Below are 12,482 nucleotides of genomic sequence, written 5' to 3' on the forward strand. Positions count from 1 at the left end.
AAATATAAAGTGATATAAATAAAATGTTTTCATCTTGCCATCCAGGAGAAGAAATGTCATTTTTTTTTCCCTTTGGAAGGCTGAAAATAAGTAATCCTGAGCCTAACAGGTACTTTATATCAGGACTCATAAGCATCACGTGAGATAAGAAAAGCTATGAAAGGGCAAACAAATATTCCAAGCACTAAGGTTCCTTTAACTTTAAAAGGCTTATTCAAAATGGACAGTCATGGCATACTAGGACCACCTAACATTGTCACATACAAATCTGTGTATTAACATTCTGCCTTTGCAGGGAGGCACCAGGAAGAGACTGGGGAAGGGAAAGGACCAGCTTTCAGAGAAAGTTTCAAACAACAGGATGATGGTGTCTGATCTTTAGTTTTGAAGTTGCAGGTGGTGGTGGAAATAAGGGAAAGGAGGAGGGAACTGGAAAACCTGAAGAGTAGAAGGAATGGAAGAAGTCTGTAGGAATTTTAGTGACAAAATGCAGATTCCTATGACTATGCTTCAGAGCATCCTAGCACCAGTTTGCTAGGGGCAGCAAGATTATTTAAAAAGAGTCAGAACCTCAGAGTCATAAGAAATAGCTTCTTATGCCATTTCTTGGATTGGGATACTTTTGTGGGTGACTAACCTCACCCATTCCTGGGATTCTTTCCATTTGACTAGTTTCATTTTTCAGGCAGTGACCTTTCCCTGACCTCGGCCCCAAACTCCAGGTCACCTTGCTGTAGCCTTGGTGCAGGGCTGAATAGAGAGCTTACCAGATTGTTGGCACCAGATAAGTGGTACTGAGCACAATCGTCCTCTTTCATGAGCGGGAGGGAAGTTGCCTTTCCTAGGGTTCAGAGATCTGGGCTGACTTACGCCTCCTTTTCATTTTGTTGTCCAGTAATTTTCCCTCTGGCCAGATCTGCAAACTGGTTGCCTTGCAGGAAGGTGACATGCATCACTGATGCAAAAAGAAAAAAAAAATACTATTGGCCTCGGCACAGATTCAACGGTACTTCCAAACAGTTTCATTTTATGATGAACTAGGTCAATTATTTGCCCCAAATAATTAAAAACTTTCATCGCTTAAACTTAATCTCATCTCTTTATGTTCCTATGTTGTCTTCTGATTATACTCCTCCTCTGTGTCGAAGCGTTATCTGAACATCTAGCTTGGCCAGTTTTCTATTCCACCACCCCCAAATTATCCTGGGAAAGACGTTCCTCCTCCTCAAACTGAAAACAACCTGTATGTTCCAAGTTTTTAGATAGTGAAAGGATAATTTTTTGATCATGTATCAGAGATTCCAGCCTCAATCATTAGCCTCCATGTTGCCATGTAGCCATGACTCCACAAGCAGCACGGTCATTTCTAACGTTCTAGACTTTTCTGCTCTTCTTTTTAAGGAAGAAACCTAATGAGCCCTAATGCTGAGATTCAAGGGCTACAGTGAATGGCAAATTCTGACATGCCACATTGAAATGCAAAGCCAGTATACCAGCCTGCCTCTTTTGAATAAATCAGTATGGCCATTCTGACAGTTTTCCTGCCTACCTCTCTATATTCTGTATTTGCTCCCATTCTAAGGATGTCAGCACTGAAGATGGACAAAAAAGGAGAAATAAAGAAAAAGAAGAAGGATCTCAGGAGTGAGTCGAAAACATCAAGCTAATCTTTTATCTTGGCATCCAATTTAGTTCTTGGAAAAACAGTGTTTCAAAATATTTTTCAAATGATTAGTTTCATGTCTTGCATTTGGACATTTAATTAGGCTTAAGGGAAAAAAGACGGAAGTTTTTAATACTATTTTGCTATGTAAAATACTCATGAACGTTTCTACCATATTAGGTAATTCTCTATCAAACACACTTGTGATTCCAAGAGGCCTGGCCGGGGCCGCCGCAGCACGCAACCGTCAGCCAATGCCAGCTCCGCACAGGATGCATTGTACCCCGCGCTCTCTAAAGCAATCAAACGAGTCTGCAAATGTTCTTCAAAGAATACATCTAGAATGTTACTTCGTTAAACATCTCCTTGGCATTCATTCTATTTTCCACTTTGAATTGCTGCATTTAGTTTTGTAATGACCTTCTATAGCAAGGAGGTTTTATTAACTCTTTGATCTTCTAGCTTTGGGATGAAAACAAAGAAAATATAAATGAGCACTTTGTACACTGTCTTATAGAGGAGGCCAGAAGAAAAAAGGAAATATGTTTTCATCAAACAGATTGGCCTGTGTGGAGACTTTCAGCCCTTCCTGTTCTTTTCTCCCTTTAAGCAAAATGCTTATCAATGTTGTACATGTGTTTGTTTTAATGTCTGAATAACGAGATCTTTGTTTCTCTTCTCTCTAGCATCCATAGCTGAGGTGAGGGTCAGATATCTCTTTGTGGATTTTCTTTTTAAGGCGTTCTTCATCCTCGGTTTTCTCTAACCCTAAGTGCCATTCTTGGGAAATCTGCCATCGTCTTTATGGGATGAAGGCAGCCTTGCTCTCTTTCCAAGTGTTCCTTTTTGTGCGTCTCTGTGAGTGTGGCAGGCGAGTGGATCTGTGGTCAGGTAGTCGCCTAATTCTGTGATGAGAAAAGACTGAGAACTCCGCCTCCGAATTCCAATTCTGTACTTCAGTGTAACCTGTCACTATATTCTGACATGGAGTCTCAGAATTTGTTTATCTTGCCCCTAACATCCTAAACTCATGGCATTATCAGTTTAGAGATGGGACACTGCCTTTCACGTTGGCTGACTGTATTTTAACTCTTTGTCATCCTTTGGTTTGTTTCCTTTTATATTCTCATATGATTCTATGGTCTTGGTCTTTATCACAACTTTGGAAGCAAATCTTCAGGTAAAATATTACAAAATACCAGCATTTTATGATAAAAATTAAATCCAAAGAGTGGAAATAGTTACTAAACAGAACAAACTTTTCCTTTCCCCAATCTTATAATCAGCCATTCACGACATCTTAGTTAGCATCTTGATATTTGAAGCTCTTATTTGTTGTTAAATTTAAAGCAACTTGAACTAAGAACCCCTTGGACTTTCTGGATTTGCTCAATCCAGACTCTAGAATAACAGGTGATGTAATTGGATGCTGGTAATGCTATCTGGTCCTTTTGTAGTACCTTCGGTTTATTTGAAATGAAAAGCCTTTTTTTTTAAATCTCCAAATGTTTTCATTTTGTTTTGGCTAAGGTTTTCTTTTACCTAACTCATGCAACACTATCACTGTTACTGGTGTGCTGAGAATGGTAAAGTAAATGATATTTTAACAAATGAGTGATAATTTGCCTAGGTGCTTTGCTCAGGTAAATTTGGCTCACTATTAGAACTCACACCTTTTAATTTCCTCTTCGCTCTAATTTGCTTTTCTGGGTCACGCAAAGGGTGGGGGGAATGATCAACTACTGAAATGGGAGATAGTCAGCTTTTCATCCTTGGTGTTTTCTCAAGTGATGGTCTCATCTGTAAGAGGAGTGCCAGCCAGTTTGGTCAACCCCTTTTCACATCCTCACTTGGTGCCTTTTAGTTGTTTTTTTGGAGAATAACTCATTCCTGATCCTAGCAATTCTTTATTTTGTTTAATGTTTATTTGTCTTATTATACTTCAAACTAAGATGAAAACTTGCTTATGCTCTAGAATATGTTCTATAAATATTTTGCAATGATATTAATAACAATAAATCACAACACTGTGAGACTGTGTCTATTAGGAAATTTGTATTTATAGATAAGTTACTGACTTTGAAAGGATGTCAGTCTGGCAGTTGTGATCAGAAAATAGCCTCAATTTACATACACATCAGGAATATTCCTAAATATTCTACTGAAATACCTTTCTGTAACAAAACAAGCAATAGAGCAATCAATATTTACATACATGCAGTGCTTTAACCTTGGGTATAAAGCAAGATAACAAGCGAAGAGAATAACTTAAAGCAGTTATTAAAGGAAAATTATATATATAATACTGAAATTTGAGATCTTGAAATGCTAATTGTTTTAAATGGTTCCAGAGAGATTGGGAAAGATTGGGGGGAAAAATTAAATGACTTACAGAATTCTCTTCTATTTTTATCTTTTGGTGGTCCATTAAGAAAAAGTTCAAAACAGTATAACATTTATTCAGAGGCTAATAGCATTTTAACCTATTTGATAATGTTTTATGCTTCTTTCAAAAATCTTAAACTATGCAATCACAAAATAATATTGTGGTAAGTGTACATAGGGTGTACTATTAAACTGTTGAAGAGGAAAGCCCTTTATCATGGACAATTACTTATTTAGATTTTTCATCCATGTTACTAGGTCAAAGAGTAAATTTGTTTTCCTACTTTGCAAAATGGTGGGGGAAAAGAATTTAAGGATCAAGGGCTCTTGTGAAAAGTTCTGATTGCCTCGATGCTTGTAGAGAAAAAAACCTAAGGGGCTCTTGGCTAAAAAATGGTGAATTAATTACACGCACTTATCTCTTCTTCCACAACCTCTACCAAAATGATAGCAAAAAATAACAAAGGTATTTGCCTCTAAGAAAAGAAATGAGAAAGAAAAAAATAGTGAACATGGGATTTCAATAACTATTTAGAAGAAAAGCAGATAGACAAGTACATGAAGATCAGAGGAACAGAGCCAGGAGTGTGCCAAAACGTCCTGAGAGCCTGAATGCAGAGGGAGGGTGGAGTGTAGGGCTAAATACTTAAAGGAGGGGTGGAGAGCTTGAATATGACAGAGAGAACACCCAGATCTCCTCCCTCCCTTCACACTCAACACACACACACACACACACACACACACACTTCACTCTCTCTCCAGCAGGAGAGAAGGGGTTAGTCTCCAAAGAAAATAAACTACATTGGGTCTTGTTCTAAGGATCCCGGCATAGCAGAGGCTGAGGCTAACGCATAAGACTGAAATAAATCAAAGTTTAATACTAAATTATAACACTCTATCCCCTTCTCTAGCTCTGCTCTTAAATCACTTGTAGCCAGGTACATGCTTTCCTAGGTAGGAGACTACAAGAGAGCTCTCTAGAGAAACTCAGTGGTCCCCAAGAAAAGACCTATACAAACTGAAATTTGGGTTCACCTCAGAAAGTGCTGGTTGACCCCCACAGTGAAGTCCAGTCATTAGTAAGCTCTTCCTGTACATGCAAAGCTTTCGCACAGCTTTATAATGTTCTATTTTTAAAATATAATTGGGCAATTAACGATCATCAGACAGATAAGTAAAGTCTTCCAAGTGAAAGTCAGAAATAAACTCTAAAGACAGAGGGAAAGATAGTGACCCAAAGAAAAGAGAAAAAAAATTCAAATTCACTGTCAGTGTCCTCAGATATATGAGAAAAAATTGGGTCCATAAAGCAAGAATAGAATGTTGTGGAAAAGGAACAATAAAAGAAATAACTTCTGAATATGAAAAATATATTATAGTCAATTAAAAATTCAAAAGAAAAGTAAAAAGATAAAATTAAGAAAATGTTTCAGAAAGCAGAACAAGTCAAAGAATTGGAAACAAAGTGAGAAAAGACAGGAGAAAAGAATTACCATCTATCTCAATATAATGACTACACAAAGAAAATCTATTCCTTACGTAACTGTGAAGAGTAGATATTCCATGTGGCTAGTGTTATGGCCCTCATGAATTTTGCAATGGATGAAAATGCCACAACTCATAGGGGATGGTCTTCAGAGAGTTGAGAAATGGCCAAGCTCACCAATGTTAGTATGGTCCAAACTTGAATAAACACAATTTTCCATGGGTTCGAGGATTCCAGACTGACCGAAGTCACTGCTAGTACTGAGTACAGAGTGGGTGGCCAGTCAGCGAAAGAGACCATTAGAGGCACTGGGTCAACTACAGGGTTATGGAGCCACCTGAGACCATTAATAAAATATTCAAGATTCTAGGGCTTCATTCATTCATTCAGTGATTCTATAAACATCTAGTCACTATCATCCTTTCCTTTTCCCTGTGCCCCAAGGCATTTGGTCTTTAACACACAACATAACAAATAAATTCAGTTAATTGTCCTTGTACCCTTTTTTGTTTCTTTTGTACTCTCTCTACTGCATTTTATCTCCATTTCAATCCTTCTTCCCTCTGCCTGAAAAAAGTCACAATATAAGTCCGTCTCATGTAGCACTGCCTTAATAGTATAGTGACCTCAGAAATATTTGATATTAATTCATACATACTGTGGCAAATGTGCTGTTAACAAAATATTCTCCTTGTGGATACAATAGGATTGTACTTCCTCTTCGTTGAAATTAGGCACGACCATGTGACTACTTGGTCAATGGAATTTGAGTAAAAGTGAATATAAATTGTTATAGCCTTTTCCTTCTTCCTTGGTGACCAGAAATGTTCCCACTACTTTTTTGTTCGATTGAAGTGAGAATGATACAGAGCAAAATTCCAAGTCAAGCCATGGAAATATAGAGCACGAAATAATCTTTGTTTTATAAAATCTCTGAGATTTTTTTTTATATTACAGCATAATCTAACCTATTCTGACTGATACAAATATAAATACAGAAAAATATAGTGTTTTCTCACTTACAGTCAGCCAATACATATGATGAGTGCCGTTTTAAGACTTCAGCCAGTGAATATTCATATGCCATTCTGTGTTTTCTTTAATGGCACTTCCCTGCCTTGTTTTTAGCTTTGCCTTTGATTTATTTCTGGTGCAGAATTTTGACTAATTATAACAAATCAAATGTTGCAAATGGTTATTCAGGAGGTTTCACCGAAACTCCCTATCAGGCTAGATTTTAAATTTTAACCTTCAAGGAAACGGAGAAAATAGAGGCTAAAAGTCAACATACAGGGATTGGTGAAAGATGTTTGACATGATGAAGAGCAAACTTCACTGCAACCTGGAAGATGTTGTTAATTATATGAATAGTAGCTAGAAGAAACTATGGCCAAAGACAGACCACAGTTTGGGTGTTTGTTTTTTTATTTTTGTTTTTTTGGCCATACTGCATGACATGCAGGATCCTAGCTCCCCAACCAGGGATCAAACCTGGACCCTTGGCAGCGAGAGCAAGGAGACCTAACCACTGAACTACCAGGGAGTTCCCTCAGGCGTTTTGAAGATGGAGGATGTTAATTATCTCTTGCCACGTACAGGTTTCCTCAAACTTAGCAGGCATTCAGAAGTGGTTCTGACAAACCAAAAAATTTGTGTGACTCATTTTATTGACATATTTGCTTTATTGCTGTGGCCTGGAATCAAACCTGCAATATCTCTGAGGTTTGCCTGTATCCCATTTGCTATACAAGTTAACTCTGCTCATTATGTGAGGGATTAACATGAGCTTGTAAATACCAGGAGACAAGGGGCATTGAAGGCCATGCTGGGGATTGAGGACCTCGGTGGAAGAGCTCTTGGGAAGGTGTAACCTAGGGATTGTACCTCCAAAGGTGATTCTGCTATAATGGCCTTGCTGTTTGTAGAGATAGTGTTCCTGTTCTAGAAATACTGTCTATACCATCCCATTTGCATCTAACCAATGGAACATACTGAATAAACAAATTTCAAAAATACATTGAAAAAATTGATTGATTGAGATACCTCATGAGCTACTGTCAGCTTAAACAGTCTACCCAATATTTCATAGTATTATATTATTATCTGCATAAAATTGAAAATAATTGAAAAGATTGAACTTTTGAGATCTCAACTAAATCTTTCCTTAAGTATATTATTTTTCTATCATATAAATATCAAGATATATTAACTAAGAAAAGTTAAACTATAACTTTTCTAAAAGTAAAACTTGAAAAAAAATAAGAGGAACAATTACACTGTACAGCATTCACAGTCAGCTGCAACAGTACACTTTTGGAATAATTATTTCCTCAGATTGCAGATCGAAAATCATCATTTTGATTTTGCTCTTTTCCTTATATCTTTAAATTTAGAAATATTTCTTGATTTTCATTATAATGCCAAATTCATTATATACTTTAAGAAATTTCACCCGAATAAAAATTTTAATTTTATTACTCCATTAGAAAGACAAACATAACAGAGTATTTTTGTTAGAAAGACAAATAGAACAGTAATTTTTAGTAAAGACATTACTTCTACTCTTGCTTGAAATTGAATTGACATTTAAAATACATGTTGATTTCCTTTTTATAAAAAAGGCAAAAAAACCCCCAAAACATTAGCATGACAGTGACATGCCATAACCATCTAAACGGCACCAACATGTCTTTCTATTTCTCAACCAGAAATGTAGTTTATTGGCTGTTCTAGTTTACTGATTGGTCTCACTTCAAAAGTTTTTTTTCTAGTTTGCTTTGTTTATAGTGTAGAATTCATTTTCCCATAGAAATAATGTTAAGCATAAGAGTGAGTCAATTAAATTAGTCCTCAGAAGCCTTCTTAACTGCAAAATTCTTCAACTGAGTATTCTCCAGCTATGGCTGAAGGATGTGCTACAGACTCTTGCAGTTTGACTGAAGGGGAAAAAGTGGTCTATCGGTTCAGTTCAGTTCAGTTCAGTCGCTCAGTCATGTCTGACTCTTTGCAACCCCATGAATTGCAGCACGCCAGGCCTCCCTGTCCATCACCAACTCCCAGAGTTCACTCAAACTCATGTCCATCGAGTCAGTGATGCCATCCAGCCATCTCATCCTCTGTCGTCCCCTTCTCCTCCTGCCCCCAATCCCTCCCAGCATCAGGGTCTTTTTCAATGAGTCAACTCTTCTCATGAGGTGGCCAAAGTATTGGAGTTTCAGCTTTAGCATCAGTCCTTCCAAAGAACACCCAGAACTGGTCTCCTTTAGAATGGACTGTTGGATCTCCTTGCAGTCCAAGGGACTCTCAAGAGCCTTCTCCAATACCACAGTTCAAAAGCATCAATTCTTCAGTGCTCAGCAGGATTCCAGCTTGTGCTTCTTCCAGCCCAGTGTTTCTCATGATGTACTCTGCATATAAGTTAAATAAGCAGGGTGACAATATACAGCCTTGACGTACTCCTTTTCCTATTTGGAACCAGTCTGTTGTTCCATGTCCAGTTCTAACTGTTGCTTCCTGACCTGCATACAGGTTTCTCAAGAGGCAGGTCAGGTGATCTGGTATTCCCATCTCTTTCAGAATTTCCCACAGTTTATTGTGATCCACACAGCTTTTTCCTTTTGTTTTGCTTCCTGGTGGCTTAGATAGACCTACTTTTTTCTTCTTACTACTGTTTCCTTTGCCTGTGCTAGAGTTTATCTCCTTCTTTTTTTCACAATAGATATAGAATTTACTTCTTGAATAATAACAAAGTACGGATCATCAAAATAATAACAATAATAAAAATAAATAAATAACACGTATTGAGTGCTACTACAAATTACACGCTGGTCCAAATTTTCTGTGTGTGTTATCTTATTTAATCCTATAACAACTCTAGTTATAAAGCATTAACATTATTCCCATTTTAAGGATGAGATAACTGAGAAATACAGAAGTTGAACAACCAACTTAAAATCCCAGAAGTTACTGGGATAAGAATTTAAACTTAAGAAGTTTGACTCTGAATCTTAGCTCTTGTTAACCAGGAGAAGACAGATGAATAGAGAGATAGATGGAAGATAGATGAACACACAATTTACCTCTACTAAAATTAAAAACAGATGGAAATAATACTACATCTACCTTATTTCTAAAAATTTTAGCAGCAATGGGAAAAGCCAAGCTTCAGAGGTCAGCAGTAACTTGCATAATTCATCTCCATTTCAAAAAAAGAAAACCTTTTGGAACCGAGGCAACAGCTCTGGGTAGACAAGGAAAGAAATTAATGCACTCTGACCGTGGGTTCTGGCTTGGGTGTGGAAAACACAGCGATTTGTTGGAGAGGTTGAAGAGAGCGACCCTTCCTTCTCCCTTCACTGTGTGACCACCTGGTCCCCACAGAACTTACCCTGAAGCAGCCCTCAATCATCACTGGAGAGTGTGCAAAGCAGGCTTTGGGGTTCTAAGTTTGTACGTGGAGAAGGAACCAAGGGTAGGATACACTTAGGTTGGCAATGTGAGCAGCAAAGTTTAAGAAGCTAGCAAAATACCATGAGGCACATACTTCCTTCTGTCCTTTTAAAAAAATATTGACAACATGTATAAAGTGAAATTTGTAGGTATAATGTTTTAACTCAGTGAAGTCACTTAATCCTAATGTGTTACTGCCTTCCTTTAATCCATTGCCAATAGCTGGGAACAGAATCAAAGCACAGACAATGCTCGAGAAAGTCACAAATAGCTAGGAGAGTAAGTTGTTCTCATTCTGAGAAATTAGAAATCCTTCTCCACTGTGCATTCTTACATCCTTGCCAGGAAACGGATACATTTCCCCACTAGGAACTGAACAGGGTCACCTTGGCCCAGGCTGTCAGGATTTAAAACAGTAACAGACGCTTGTCTACAGCAAGATGACAATATTGCTATTAAAGATTTCTAACATTTCTTTCAAAAGAAAAGACACAGTAACATGTGGAGATTTAATGAACATTTCACAAATAAGAGGTGGCAATTTGGTTTGTTAGTGCCAGCTAAATACCTTTGTTAAAAGAAAAAATTAATGAGTGAGCAAATAAATGGTTGGATGGCATCACTGATTCAAGGGACATGAATTTGGGTGAACTCTGGGAGATGGTGAGGGACAGGGAGGTCTGGTGTGCTGTAGTCCATGGGGTCGCAAAGAATAGGACATGTTTTAGCGACTCAACAACAACAACAAATAAACAATCATTTCAACAGTCAAGTAGTTACTTTGACATCTTCTAGCTAGACAGAAGTGCAGTAGTACAATTGGAATAAAGCCCAGATGGCAGTCTGCCGGGCACAGATAGGGCCTGGACATGTGCGCCTAGAAGGAGGTGCTGCTGTTGGCCATTGAGAGGGAAGGGAGACATCTATAATGAAGGTGAAAGCTTTTATACGGAAAGACACTGCAATGAGAGTCTAGAATTTGGGAGATTCTGTGCTCCTTCTGAAACGAATAGTTTCGTGACCTTGGGAAAATTATTTTTCTTCCTTGGGTCTGGTTTCCTCTACAAACTTAGGGAGTTGAAAAAATATCAACAACAGAGGGCCTCCAATGCCTGGAATATTTACTATTTGGTTCTTTCCAGAAAAAAATTGCCAACCTGTAATATAAAAGATCCTATAGGATTAGTGATCCTTAGAACACACGTAAGGAAATAATAGGCTAGTTCTTCCCCCTTCTATCATTTTATTCATGTACTAAATGAACATATACTGAGCACTCATTTGTCTTAAGTGCTGTCCTAGGCCCTGGGACATAAAAATATGAATCAGTCATAGTCTCTGAATATTCATCGGAAGGACTGATGTTGAAGCTGAAACTCTAATACTTTGGCCACCTGATGCGAAGAACTGACTCATTGGAAAAGACCCTGATGCTGGGAAAGATTGAAGGCAGGAGGATAAGAGGATGACAGAGGATGAGATGGTTGGATGGCATCACCGACTCAATGGACATGAGTCTGAGCAAGCTCTAGGAGTTGGTATGGACAGGGAAGGCTGGGCTGCTGCAGTCCATGGGGTCATAAAGAGTCGAACATGACTGAGCGACTAAACTGAACTGAATAGTCTTTCTGCCCTCAAACCACATACAGTCTTTTAGAAAGAAACATAAAAAATAAGTGCAAAACAGTGCTTTAGGCAATATGATGATGGCTTGGGTAGGATGCAGGGTGTGAAGAAGATGCCTTTTGGTGTGAGTGTTTAGCCCATGCCCTTCTCCTGAGAACTATCCACATCAGGCATTGTGTTAGGAGTTGTGGCTGTAAAGACAAGCACAACAGACATGGTCCCAGCCTTTTGTTGTTGTTTAGTCACTCAGTAATGTCTGAGTCTTTTGTAACTCTGTGGACTATAGCCCGACAGGTTCCTCTGTCCTTGGGATTCTCCAGGCAAGAATACTGGAGTAGGTTGCCATTTCCTTTTCCAGGCCATCTTCCAGACACAGGGATCAAACTAGTGTCTCCTGCATTGGCAGGCGGATTCCTTAGCACTGAGCCACCAGGGAAGTCATGTGGTCCCAGCCTTTATGGAGCTTAAAATCTAATGAGGGAGACGTGTATGCTTATAATTACAATAAAATGTCACAAACCTCTATGGCAGAAAAATATCAATGACTGATTTCTGACAAAACACATAGGAAAGGTCGTATTCAGACTGTGAGGGTCAGGGATGTTTTCAGGACTAGGGTCCATTGAAATTAGAAATTTGAGGATTAGCAGGAATGAACAGAACACAGATGGCAGGGTGCCAGGGCATGGGGCATGGAAGAAGGATTCAGGGTGGAAGGAATAGCATATGCAGACACTCTGAATTTTGTCCCTTCTGCTGGGAAGACACTTAGGCTGGTAACTTCTCCCTGCAAGAAACATGAGCTTTTGCACAAGCCCATTCATTACATCAAAAATCCACAGTTTGATTTTGAACATGTTGACTTTAAATTGT

This window comes from Bison bison, unplaced genomic scaffold (assembly GCF_000754665.1).
Source record: "Bison bison bison isolate TAMUID 2011002044 unplaced genomic scaffold, Bison_UMD1.0 scf7180017864533, whole genome shotgun sequence".
NCBI lineage: Eukaryota > Metazoa > Chordata > Mammalia > Artiodactyla > Bovidae > Bison > Bison bison.